General features: G+C 42.7%; 1 pseudogene; it reads right to left on the reverse strand.

Moving 5' to 3' along the window:
* Positions 1–622, reverse strand: part of LOC102493227 (26S proteasome regulatory subunit 10B pseudogene) — a 1,692-nt pseudogene extending 1,070 nt beyond the window's left edge.
* Positions 623–13,596: the final 12,974 nt, after the last annotated feature.

Genomic DNA, 13,596 nt, shown 5'->3' on the forward strand with positions numbered 1-13,596 from the left:
CCGCCCCAAAAAAAAAAAAAAAAGAAAAGAAAAGAAAAGAAATTACAGTCCGGCTGGCTAGCAACAGCTCGTGCTAAAAGTGTTTTTCCTGTACCTGGTGGCCCATATGACAAACAGCCTTTGGGGGTATTATTCCTACACGCTGGAATAATTCTGGGTTTGTAAGAAGTAACTCTATTACCGCTCTTAACTCCCGAATCTGTTCTGAGAGCCCTTCAATCTCAGAATAAGAAATATTCCCAGGGTCCTCATGAGACGTGTTGTGAACCAGTGGGTCCACCTCTCTTGGCAAATATCTCATGATAGTCAGTGTAGTCATATCCAAAGCAACTCTTGCTCCTGGCTTTGGCTTACTTTTGTCAAGTTGTCGACGACAACCCACAACATATCTTGGACCATTTGTAGCTTTAACAATAAATTTTTCTTCAGTTAATTGTTTAAGGACTTCTTCCACAATCTGCCCAACACTTTGTAGGGCCTTCAGATCATTTTCAGACTTTTCATACTGCTTGGTAAGTTCTTTTAATGGTTACCTTAACTCCTTAAGACGGCCATCGATCTCCTTGTGCTCAAGCAGCTTCTTGTGGTAGTCCTGAAGCGCCTTATCTCTAGCGCCCACCATGATGAGAAGCTGTTGCTCATCGGTGGCCACTGTTTTCTAGTCTTCATCATTTACATTGTTTCACTAGGGATTGGATCCATAGAACACCTCACATCACCATCCTGGGTATTATCCCACTCTGTTCATTAAAAAAAATTCTTTGCTCTTCTGGATTTCATTTTTAACTTTCAAAATTTGCTACAGGGTGGGGAACCAGCAGTTAACGTAATGGCTATGTTGCTGGACTCCCACGTAGTCGACCGCGGTTCGTGTCCCGGACCCGGTGGCTTAAAACTCACGCCGGGCGCGTGTGCGTGTGTGCCCAAGATCCCGAGAGGAGAATGGAGGAGAAGGGATTGCGGCGTGACCATCCCCCCTGGGGGGTGATTTCTCGCTTTCTGTCTCTATGTCTCTCTCTGTCTGTCTGGCGAGCACACGCGCCCTACAGTGAAAAATCTCTCAAAAAAAAAAAAAAGAAAATTTGCTACAGGGTGTATGCATTCACCAGAGAAACAAAGGGAGAAAGGGACACAGAGAGAGAAAGTGGGAAAAAGACCGCAGAATGGGATGGCCACTCCATAATTCTCCATTCTCACATACTCAGAGTGATTTTTCAAGCCACTGGGTTGGGGACTCAAACCACAGTTGGTCATGTGGGATCCAGTACATTAGCCACCACATCACTGGCTGCCTCTCTCTGGGTTTCATTTTTTATAGTTCAATTGTGATGTCTTTAAGTTCAGTAATCTTTTTTTGTATGATGTCTAACCTGCTTTTAATAATATTTTGTAAATTTTTCCTCGTGGATATTGTTGTTTTCACCTGTAGAAGCTTGAATTTGGTCTTTTTGATCTCTTCACTGTTTCTACTTAATTTTTTAAAAATAATTTTTTATTTATTATACTTTTATTTATTATTATTATTATTTAATTCGATATAGGTCTCATGCACTCACCAGAGAGAGAAAGAGAAAGCCACCAGGTCTAGCACCTTAACCATCATGCTGCCTGCTGTCCCCCAACTTTTTAAACATATATACTAATTATGTTAGTCTCCTTGTCTTCTGTTTCTACTATCCATGTCAGTTTTGCATGAGTTTTTTTTTTTTGTTTTGTTTTGTTTTTGAGAGGTTTTTGCTATAGGGCACATGCACTTGCCAGAGAGACAGAGAGAGAGACAGAAAGACAGAAAGCGAGAAATAACCCCCCAGGGGGGATGGTCACACCACAATCCCTTCTCCTCTCGGGCGCGCACACATGCCTGGCGTGATTTTAAGCCACCGGGTTCGGGACTTGAACTGCAGTTGACGACATGGGAGTCCAGTGACATAGCCATTACACCAACTGGTCCAAGTTGCTGGTCCCAAGTTCTGCATTAGTTTTAATTGACTTTTCTTCTCACTAAAGATTGTATTCACCTGGTTCTTTATTTAGCGAGTAATTTTTGATTTGATGCCAGACTTTACTCATTTTACCTGGTTGGGAGTTGGACATTTTTGTATTCATATACATATTTTTGAGCTTTGTTCTGGAACACAGCCAAGTTACTTGGAAACAAGTTGATCCTTTTGGGTCTTGTATGTGATTAATTTGGCAAGACCAGATTCATGTTTAGTCTAATGAGTTCTTTAACCATGTGCCCTCCCTGCCCAGTGTTCGTGAATTGCAGAGCTGTCTGGCCCGGCTGGGGAACTGGCACTATTCCAGATCCCGAGTGCACACTATTCATCTCTGATTGGCTCAAGTGCTTCTCTCACAGTCTCTGACGATTTTCTCACGTGAATGTGTTGGTCAGTAGGTACTCTGATGAACATTTTTCTGGGGGGAGGGGGGCTCCTCTACATACGACCAGAGTTCTCTTTTCTTGAATTTCAGTCTTCGCCAGTACTCGATCTTATGAACTCTAGCTGCTCTGGTTTCCCTGGAGTCTCATCTGTCTCTGCACTTCAGGGAATCCACCAGGCTCTGGCCGTGTTCCCTGCTCTGCACAACAGCCTGGAAACTGTCTCAGGCCACCAGATGGAGCAGTCTCTTAGCTGCAGTTTACTGCCAGAGTCCAGGGTCTTAAAACTTTTTTTTAAAATCAAGTTTTTGTTGTTTCAATCAGGAGCAAAAAAACTGGTCCATATTACTCTATCTTGTCCAGAAGCAGAAGTCTAGAACTCCCTTTTTAATTTCTACATTTCTCTTTGAATTTGGTAAAGAAAATGATTAGATCTACAGTTAGTTAAAAAAACAAAAAACAAAAAAACAAGAGAGCACAGAGAGTAAGATTTATTTATTTTTTATGTACAAATAAAATCATCTGTACATGTTATTTCAAGAAATTAAAAATCAAATGTGGGAGCCAGCAGAGGGCATGGAGGTTAAGGCGGCTGGATCCAACATGACCAACCTCGTGGTTCGAGTCCCAGAAACTGCGATTTGAAAATCATGCCAGGCACATATGTGTCCTTGCTTAAAATTCCAAGAGGAGACTGGAGAAGTAGAAGTGATTGTAGCATGACCATCCCCTGAGAAATGATTTCTCACTTTCTGTTTCTATCTGTCTCTTTCTGGAGAGAACATGCACCCTATAGCAAAAAAACTAAAACAAACAAACAAACAAAAACCCAACTGCTAAGAGCTGCTTTGGATACATTCTAACCTCTCCCAGTAAACTGTACCCTCTGGAAAGATCTCTAAAGCCAAAGGAAGAAAAGGAATATAGTAACCACCCAGAACATTCCATAAGAACTTGCATAACTGTCTCAAACTTCCTCTTTATTTGTGGTGTGTTCTCTTTTGTGCTCTCTCCCGGAACCCCTCCTTCTAAAATTGCAATATCCAGAACTGGCTTTAGAGCAACAAAGAACACTAGTGAGAGTCTTCATGTTAGTAGCTGAAAATTTGCATTTACTTCAAGAGTATCTTTTGACTGACAGTAATAATATAAAGAGTAACATCAGTGTTGCAAAATGTTCCTGTTTCAAAATCTGAACAACAGTCTTTGAATACTTAGCTTTCATAGTTCTGTTTTTACCAGACACTGGAAAACACTGAAACCCACCCAATCCCTCAGAAATGTGTTCCTAACCACAACTTCGTGTCGGCAGACAAATAGAATTTATGTCAGTTCCTGGAAAAGAAAAGCTAAAGAGCCACACTTAACTCTTCAACCTTTGTGCATTTATCCTCAGTCTTTCTCTTCTGCAGAGGTCTTGAAGGCCAAGGATTAGACATGCCACTTCCTGCCTCCTTTCTGCCTCTGGGTTCTCACTGGTCTGCCCTGGACTTCCTGGAGGCCTTCTCTGTCTCCTTTTCTCTTGCCGGTTGGGTCAGAAAAAGTGGATTTCCCTAGGGTCTTTCTGTGGTGACCGGACTGAAGCTGACAGAGACGCAGGCACAGCCAGCACTGTTCTGCAGCTGGAGCACCTCTGCTACGGTTGGCGTGTGCTCTCTGAAAGTCCATGTGTCGAAATCTGGGGAACCATTGTAATGGTGTTGAGAGTGTGGAGACTTAATCCCACTTTAGTGTTGAAAGGAGGGACCTTTGGGAGATGATTTAGCATCAGAGTGGGGCCCCGCCATGGAGTCCTGGTGGGTTTTTATAAGGAGAGGAAATTGAGACATTGCTCCTTCCCTCTATCCTGTAGTGATGCAGCCAGAGGGCCCTCACCACAAGTGGTTGCTGACCCAGAACCTCCAAACCTTAAGCGGAGTGAACCTCTATTTTCATAAATTACCCAGACTCAGAGATTTTCTGTTATTAGCAGAGAAGGGACTAGCATACTTCCCTCCGTTCTGTTTTGGAATTCCTCTTTCATTGTTCACAGTGCTTCGTGCCCGCTGGCCTGAGTGCTCTGTTCTAGAGAATGCGTTCTCTCAGTACGGTCCATGTGCAGAGCAGGGGAGGCTGAGGTCCAGCCTCTTAGTTAGCATGTGTCCGTAAGTGCAGTAGGTCAGTTAGGCCTGGTTAGCTGGCCAGGTCCTGCCAGGGGGTCAAGGAGGTCGAGGCGGCCAGGCTGCAGACAGAAGGCAAGACAGTAGCAAAATGGAAGGTCCAGATGATTTTACTCTTTTAAAGCAAATCCCTTCCTGAGTCCCAAATGTGTTTTTCACCTTGACTTCTTTTTTTTTTTAACAATTATTTATTTAATTTTATTTATTCATTCATTTATTTTAATTTGACCAGATAGAGACACACAAAGAGAGAGAGAAAGAGAGAGAGAGAGAGAGAAAAGCAAGCCACCACGTTCAGGATTTGAACTGTGGTTGGCTATGTGGTAATATCCAGCGCCTTAACCACCACACCACCTGCTGGTCCCTCACCTTGACTTCTTGAGATATCTCTGAAGCTGCCCAACAAAGATCACTGCTTACATTTTTCTCTGGCCTGAGCTAGATATCTGGTTGGCTATTATTAGATGAAACAAAATTTTCTCCCAGATCCATGATCCTCAATTGCTAAAACAAAACTAAACTAAAACAAACAAACAAACAAAAACAGGGAGGGGGAGCAGAAGGTGGCACAGTGGTTAAGGTGCTGGACTCCACATTCGACTGCAGTTCAAGCCCAGATCTAGAAGCTTGAAAATCATGCTGGATGTGTGTGTGTGCATGCCCAGAATCCCAGGAGGAGAGTAGAGGAGTGGCCATCCCCTCTAGGGGGTGATTTCTCACTTTCCCTCTCATTCTCTCTATCTGTGTCTCTCCTGAGAGTGCACACACCCTGTGGCAAAAATAATAAAATAAAATAAAATAAAATAAAAGTTAAAAACCCAGCCTAGCTGAGACTGAACGTGGTATGGTATAAAGACCACATCTCTCCTTCTCTCACTCATCAAATAAAATAAAATAAAAACTCAAAAGATCTGTGCTAGGTATTTGGAAGCTATTAATGGTATAATAACTTAAAATTTTTGAAAGTTATGTTCTAGAGAAGTACTGACCAATAGAAACATCGCATGAATCACTTTATTATTTTTGAAATGACCTAGTAGCCACATCTGAAAAAATTAAAAGCAAACTTGTTAAATTTACTTAATTTTTTAAAAGAATTATTTCATTTAACTTTATTTATTTATTTATTTTGATTTGACTAGAGAGGGACAGAGTGAGAGAGAGAGAAGGCAAGAAAGCAAGCCGCCAGGAGCAGGACTCAAACCGTAGTCGACCATGTGGGAGTCCAGCGCCTCCAACCTCAAGCCACCTGCCAGCCCTTACATTTACTTTAATAATGTAACCCAATATAACCAAGATATTATTATTTCAACATATGATCAATAAGAAAAGTAATAACATATTTTATATTTTTTTCATACTAAGTCTTCAAAATTCAGGCTATCTTCACTCCTAGCACACTTCAGTTTGGATTAGCCACAGTTTAAGCGTTCAACCCTGCACACGGCCACTGGACTGCACAGTCCTGGTTCTAGACTTTTCCTAACAGGATCGACCTTACTAGAAGGAGTGTGACATGCCATAGCAAACGGAGACATCGTTTTAGGGGAAATGGGCCTATAGTGACTTTCTGATGAAATGATACTACAAAGGAAGGTAGCAGCACCCTCGTAAGGTAGGCCTTCTAATGAGAAGGAACATATCCAGAACTGAGAAGATAACTGAGGAGAGCAACCACAGCGCTCATTATTGGTTCAAAAAAAAAAAAAAAATCACTTGTATGTCTCTTAAGACTGTACTACGGGGCCAGCAGGTGGTTAAGGTTGCTGGACTCCCACATGGCTGACTGTGGTTCAGGTCCTGGACCTGGTGGCTTGGAGTCTCACTTTTCTTCTCTCTCTCTTACTATCTTTCTGGTCAAATTAAACAAACAAGCAAACAAAAAAATGAATAAAGTTAAATAAAATCATTCTTAAAAAAAAAAAAAGACTATACTAGGGCTGAAGTTCTAAGACAGGAACATTTTGCCAGCAGATGGTGTATCAGTTACGTTGCTGGACTTCTCCATGGCTGACTGCGGTTCGAGTCCTGAACCCGATGGCTTGAAACTCACGCAAGGTGCAGGTGCATGTGTGCCCAAGATCCCAGGAAGAGAATAGAAGAGAAGAAACTGGCATGGGCATCTCTCCTGGGAAGTGATGTCTCACTATCTCTTTATCTCTTCTGCGAGCGCACATGCCCTAAGGCAAAAGCAAACAAACAAACAAAACCCACAGGAATGTTGTTCATACTGGTGGACCTTACCGTCTCTTGAGGGAGAAAAACGTTCATCAGGATCGCACAAATGAACGTGCTAAGGGAAACGGAGGATGATGAGAGCAGGTTCTGGGCTTTGATCTAGTCTAGGGTTTAGGAAAAGCTTTCCTGGGGAAGACACTTGAGCTGAGATTTGAAAGAGGTGTGAGTGTTATGAGGCAAAAGGGAGGGAAAACACGGTAGGAGGAAAATGTACACAAAGGTAGCAGGAAGCACGGATATGAAAGGACACCTCTGGGACCACGGTGCAGAGAGAGAACAAGAAAGAGAAGTGGGGCAGGAAAGGAGAGGAAGAGAGGAAAGGGCAAGGAGAAGGAGTTGCAGCTTGGGGCCGAGTATCAGATCTGGTTACAAGTTCTGGTCTTTATCCCAAGAGCAATGTGAAATCATTGCCGGGTTTTAAGCAAGAGAGATGTAAACAAAGTTCACTTCTGAGAAACCTTTCTGATTCTGTCGCATAAGGTGGCCTGAAGAGGGCAAGAGGCCAGTCAGGATGCTGACATGGTCATCTTTATGAGAGAGCATGGTGGCCCCTACCATCATGGTGGCAGTAGAGGTGGAGAGAGGCAGACAATTTATTTTTATTTTATTTTACTTTTTCTTTTTGAGAGGTTTTTGCTATAAGGAGTGTGCACTTGCCAGAAAGAGAGAAAGAGACAGGGAGGCAGAAAGTGAGAAATCACCCTCCCCAGGAGGGATGGCCATGCCACAATCCCTTCTCCTCCATTCTCCTCTTGGGATCTTGGGCAGGCAGACCCATGTGCCCTGCATGAGTTTAAGCCACCGGGTCCGGGACTCAGACTGTGGTCAACTACATGGGAGTCCAGCGAGATAGCCATTATGCCAGCTGCTGGTCCCAAGAGAGGCAGACAATTTTGAGACATGTCAGGAAGGTTAAAGAGACATATCTTTGCGGAGGAGGGTGGGGATGGTTCCAGTCACTGCACAAGAACAAGTGCAAAGACTGGATTTGAAGAGACAGATTATGTCGTATTTCAGGAACCCAAGAGACATCAGGGTGGAGTCGTCAGGTATGTTGTTGGATATGAGGGCCTGGGGCTCAGAGGAAGGGTGAAAACCAAAGATGATTTTGAAGTGATCTATGCACTATGCATTCTCTGGCCCCCGATGCCTTCAGGTTCCCCGGAGGAGCCGTGCTGAGTGTCTTTGTACAGAGGATCCACCTTCCCAGACCTCCTTGTCTACCCTTTGCAGGAACCCCTACCTTCCTGTAGATTCCTGATCAATTATCACTTCCCCAGGGCCCCCTTTCCTAATCCTCCTGATGATAATAACTCTCACAGCACAGGCACCTCCTCTTTGTGGCATTCGGAGCAATTATCAAACAACTCTACATTCATTTGCATTTTTGCATTCTTAGTCAACTAACACTTGTTTCTGTCACTAGAACAAAGAACAGGACCAAGTCTTTCCCACCCACCCCCCCAAAAAAATAATGGCCATTAGTTTAACAACAGGTGGGGACCAGCAGTTGGTGTAGTGCCTATATTGCTAGACTCCCATGTGGTCAACTGTGGTTCGAGTCCCGGACCCAGTGGCTTAAACTCATGCCGGGCGCATGTGTGGCATCCTCAAGATCCTGAGGAGAATGGAGGAGAAGGGATTGCGGCGTGGCCATTCCCTCTGGGGGGTGATTTCTCACTTTCTGTCTCTCTCTGTCTTTCTGGCGAGCACATGTGACCTATAGCAAAAACCTACCTTCCCCCCTCCCCACCAAAGAAAAGAACAGTTGTAGATTCACAAAAAATTGAAACAGTACTGGGAATTCTCACTTTCCCCTCCCCTCACTGCACACACAGTCTCCCCAACTGTCAACACCCTCACCAGAGTGTGCATTTGTTACACTTGATGAACATTGACACATCATAACCAGCCAAAGTCTGTAGCTCATTGTATAATCACGCATACCCACCATTGTAGTATCATAGTGATATAATTTCACTGCCTTAAAAATCCTGTGTGCTCTGCCTAGTCATCCTTTCCCTCCTCTGACTCCTAGCAACCACTGATCTTTTAAATGTCTTCATGTTTTTTTTTTTTTCCAGAATATTATATGATTGGAATCATACAACATGCAGCCTTTTTAGATTGGCTTCTCTAATTTGGTAATATGCATTTAAGTTTCCTCCATGTTGCTTCCTGATTTGAAATGGATCTTCTGCCCCTTCATAAATAGAGTTGCTCTTTTTCTTATCTTCATGTGTGAAGGATCCTTTGTATACTCTAAGCCTGTTCCTGTTCGTCATTGTGTACTCAGCGTCTAAGATTGTACTTAGTAGGAGCTCAGTAAATGTTTACCAAGTGAATGAAGAAGTGAAAGTGAAGTGGCAGATCACTGACACTGTGAATAAAGCTCAGTTATCTACTTAGAGAATATGAAGAGTGAAGAGAAGAGAATATCCAGGAACAAGATTTTGAGGATTTTTCTCCTTTAAGAGCTAGATAGGGGGTTGGCAGGTGGTGTGGTGGTTAAGGGTGCTAGACTTCCATATGGTGGATCATGGTTTGACTCCCAGACCTGGAAACTTGCTTTCTCACTTCCCCTCTCTCTCTCTCTCACTCTGTCCCTCTCTGGTCAAATTAAAATAAATAAATAAAGTTAAAGAAAATAATTCTTTAGAAAAAAAATAAACAAACAAAAAAGAGTTGGATCGAAGAAATGATCACCAAACATAAGAAGCCCAATCTCATTAGTCACCAGAATAATGAAAATTAAAGCCACAATGAAATACTACTACATACCCGCCATTTTAGCATGTCTGAAATTCCTGAAAAGATGAACATAAAGCCAGACAGTGGCATCGTGTTAATGTAATGCTCTGTGATCTTGCACCCCCAGGGAAAAGTCCTGGGTTTGTGTCCAAGGCTACCTGCTACCCTGAACACAACAGGCATGCATGTGTTCTAGTGATCTGGCTGGCTGAGACTGGGAGTGGATCATGACATGATCCTGGAGTCTCTCTCTCACTCAGAGGAAATACATAAGTAACTATAAAAAAAAGAATGGACAATACCAAGTGTTGACAAGAATGTGGAGCAACTGGAAAACTGGAATACTCATATTCTATTAAGGGGAGTGTAAAGTGTAAATTCATAATACCAATTTGGAAACCTTGTGGCATCAATTAAAATGAAATACATTCATATTTTATGACCTAACAATTCCACTATTAGGTGTATTTCTACCAGACTGCACACAAGAAATTTTATTACTCTATTGACATAAAATTCAAAAGCAGGCAAAAACTAAGTCATTGCATTGAAAGCCAGCAGTCATTAGCTTTGGAAGTAGTCTGTGACTTGGAACCAAAATGGGATGCTTCTGAAGTTCTGCTATTTCCTAATCTGGGTGTTGTTTTATGTGAGTGTCCTCAATATGAAATGTTTTATTGAGCTATTCATTTTACAACCTCTAAACTTTTCTGCAAGCATGTTTCTTAACTAAAATTTTATTTAAAAAGAAAAAGATACATTGGAAGTCCTCCAAAATAATGTGATAACTTTTCATTTTTTTTCAGTGTTCAAAGGCATCTGAGTCTATGGTCATTCTAAGAGCAAAGGAAGAATGGAACCAGCTTTTCATTCCTAAGTGCATAGATATTTGAGTTACCTTTTTATAAAAACTGTCACACGTACTTTTTTTTTTCTTAGTTTAGTATGAAGTGCATGAGTTCACAGGAGACAGAGAGAGTGAGAAAGCACTCCCTGGGGAGATGGTCATGCCACATCCCTTCTCCTTTGCTCTCTTCTCAGGTTACAGGGCACACATGCCCAGTATGTTTTTCAAGTTGCTAGGGTCCATTAATGCATCCATGACCTCACACACTCCCACGATTTTGTGGGCACAATTAAAATCTACTCTCTTGGCAGTTTTCAAGTATATATTAGGTCATCGGGAAAGTCATGACGTATTTTTCTGTTTTTCTATGCAAAAATGCATCATGACTTTCCAGATGACCCAGTAACATGCTGTGGCTCCCTCCTCTCCATCCTACCATAGACCCCTCTGAGCACCTGGTTTGGCTTCACAGTGGATAAGGAAGATGTTGGCAGCTGAGAGTCACTGGAGAGGCACTAGGGACCTCAATCTATCCAACTACCTTCTCGGCCTCTGCTGTGAAACCCTTGCTCCTGGGCCTATCCCCCCTACCCACCTCCTGCAGGTGAACTGGAACGTGCTGCTCTGCCACTGTACTCTTTGATTCTTCCTTGGCCATCTGGAGCACCTCAGAATTTGCAGCCACATTATTCCCCCTTGCATGAGGTGAGTGTAAATACAAAAACAAGTAAACTGGGAAGCACTTTTCCTCTCTTTTACGCATATGCTTGCGATAGCTGAAGGTTCCCAACATACTTTCCTTACTCATCTCTGGATCTACCATGAGTCTTTCAAATATTCTTCTGAAGCTGTCAACTGGCTACTTGAAGTGCTCAATATTTTTTGAAGTATCCCTGGTTGTCAGGCCTGGTGTCACACTAGCATATCCCTGAAGCCCGGCTGAGTCTCCATTCCACTGTAGTGATGTACAGCCCGGGGCTGTCCCCGTGGGACACCAGCATTTTCACTGTGATTGTCATTTGGGACTTTGGACCTGAAAGGGTCTATCTGCACCAAGTTTCTTTTGGTTGTAAGAAACTGAACTTTACAGGGCCAGCAAGTGGCATGGGGTTAAAGGCATTGGACTCCCACATGACTGACCACAGTTTGAGTCCTGGACCTGGTGGCTTGCTCTCTCACTTTCCCTTTCTCTCTGTCTCTCTTTAATCAAACTGGAAAATAATAATAATAATAAAGTTAAATTAAAAATAATTTTTAAAAAAGGAAGCTGAACTTTACTTCAGGCTCACTTAAACAAGGAAGGGGAATATACATAGAGTCTTCAAAAGTTTATAGAAATGTGCATTATGAAAAAACTATGCATGAGTTTTTTTTTTGCATCAAAAATCCCCACTGTACTTGAATTCTGCTTCCCACAGACTTTTTGAAGTGCCCGTGTATATTAAGAGTGCCACGGGTAGTTCTGAGATCCCACGTGAGGGTATGTGGCTGTCCTTGGAGAGGTCTGACCTAGTAGCTGTTTCCTTAGACCCATTCTCCCCTTTGACACACAATCAAAAATCTGTTTCTCACTCTATAATTGGCTTCATGCCCTCTTCATGCCTGTGGGCCGTCTCATAGCACCTGAGTTTATATAGCCTTAGCTCCAGTCGCACACGGAAACAGAGTAGCATCTCAGTGTCTCAATTCCAAGTTCCTGTGAGAGGATTCGGGAGTCTTATCTTGGTTCAGACATCCACCCACATTCACTGTTGGCTGAATCAGTGGTGGCTAACATGCTATTTCACCAGGTCAGGATCATGCACTTAATCTATCTTCTGTTGTGGTTTGATCCTCCTGATTAAATTCTGGGATATAATATTTTTAAAAAATCAGTGGTGGCTAGGGAGTTGGGGTGGTTATAAAACTCCAGCTGCTTGGCACTCTCCTTTTCTGTGTGTGTGAAAGGAGCATTCCTCCGAGAAGAGGGTCTTTCTGAACTGGCTAGAGTTTCTGGTAGAGGAGTCCTTAACTTATGACTTTGTAAATAGAGCAATAGAAATAAATGATAAAATTTGGGATGAATTTGTTGAGTGTATCAAACTGTTAAGTTTAACCTCCACACTGTACATAATCTGAGGGTCTCCCGCAGTTGTGGCTGGAAGATGACATCTGTTCCCCTCACCCTGTGCTTTCTGGCATTTTATCCTGCTTGCTTAGGCTCTAGTAAACTTGATATGTCACATTTCTACTAGAATGGGCCTGGCAATTAGGATTTTAATTAAATTAATCTCATCGACTGCACAGACTCCCTATCCCCATCCCTCTCAAAACTTACCTGTTATGACTGTTGTGGTTTGATCCTCCTGATTAAATTCTGGGATATAATATTTTTAAAAAATCAGTGGTGGCTAGGGAGTTGGGGTGGTTATAAAACTCCAGCTGCTTGGCACTCTCCTTTTCTGTGTGTGTGAAAGGAGCATTCCTCCGAGAAGAGGGTCTTTCTGAACTGGCTAGAGTTTCTGGTAGAGGAGTCCTTAACTTATGACTTTGTAAATAGAGCAATAGAAATAAATGATAAAATTTGGGATGAATTTGTTGAGTGCATCAAACTGTTAAGTTTAACCTCCACACCGTACATAATCTGAGGGTCTCCCGCAGTTGTGGCTGGAAGATGACATCTGTTCCCCTCACCCTGTGCTTTCTGGCATTTTATCCTGCTTGCTTAGGCTCTAGTAAACTTGATATGTCACATTTCTACTAGAATGGGCCTGGCAATTAGGATTTTAATTAAATTAATCTCATCGACTGCACAGACTCCCTATCCCCATCCCTCTCAAAACTTACCTGTTATGAGGACTCAGGAGCTGTCATTACAGTTCTAGTTACTGTTCTATATTGCATCGCAAGGCTGGAAGATAGGGGCCTGCTTTCCTTCCAAATGATCTTGTCATGTATGTTGCAGATCTCATTATCCCAGCAATGGGGTTTCTCTATTTGTGCTGAGCGTTCTTATCTGAGTGTTTCTGGTCTTCTTTGAGCTATGTATGGCTCTGAGAGAGTTTACAAAGGCTTTGACTTTTGGAAAGCAGCTTTGAAGTTGAGATTGGTCCAACAATGGATGCCGAAGGGCCTGTTGGTTGGGTAGCAGCATTGCAACCTTCCCACCTGGGAAAGGACCTGGGTTTGCATCCTGGGACCTCCCTGAATATGCAGGAAATATACCTGTGCCTGTGATC

Source organism: Tupaia chinensis, unplaced genomic scaffold (assembly GCF_000334495.1).
Source record: "Tupaia chinensis unplaced genomic scaffold, TupChi_1.0 Scaffold143584_1, whole genome shotgun sequence".
Classification (NCBI taxonomy): Eukaryota; Metazoa; Chordata; class Mammalia; order Scandentia; family Tupaiidae; genus Tupaia; species Tupaia belangeri.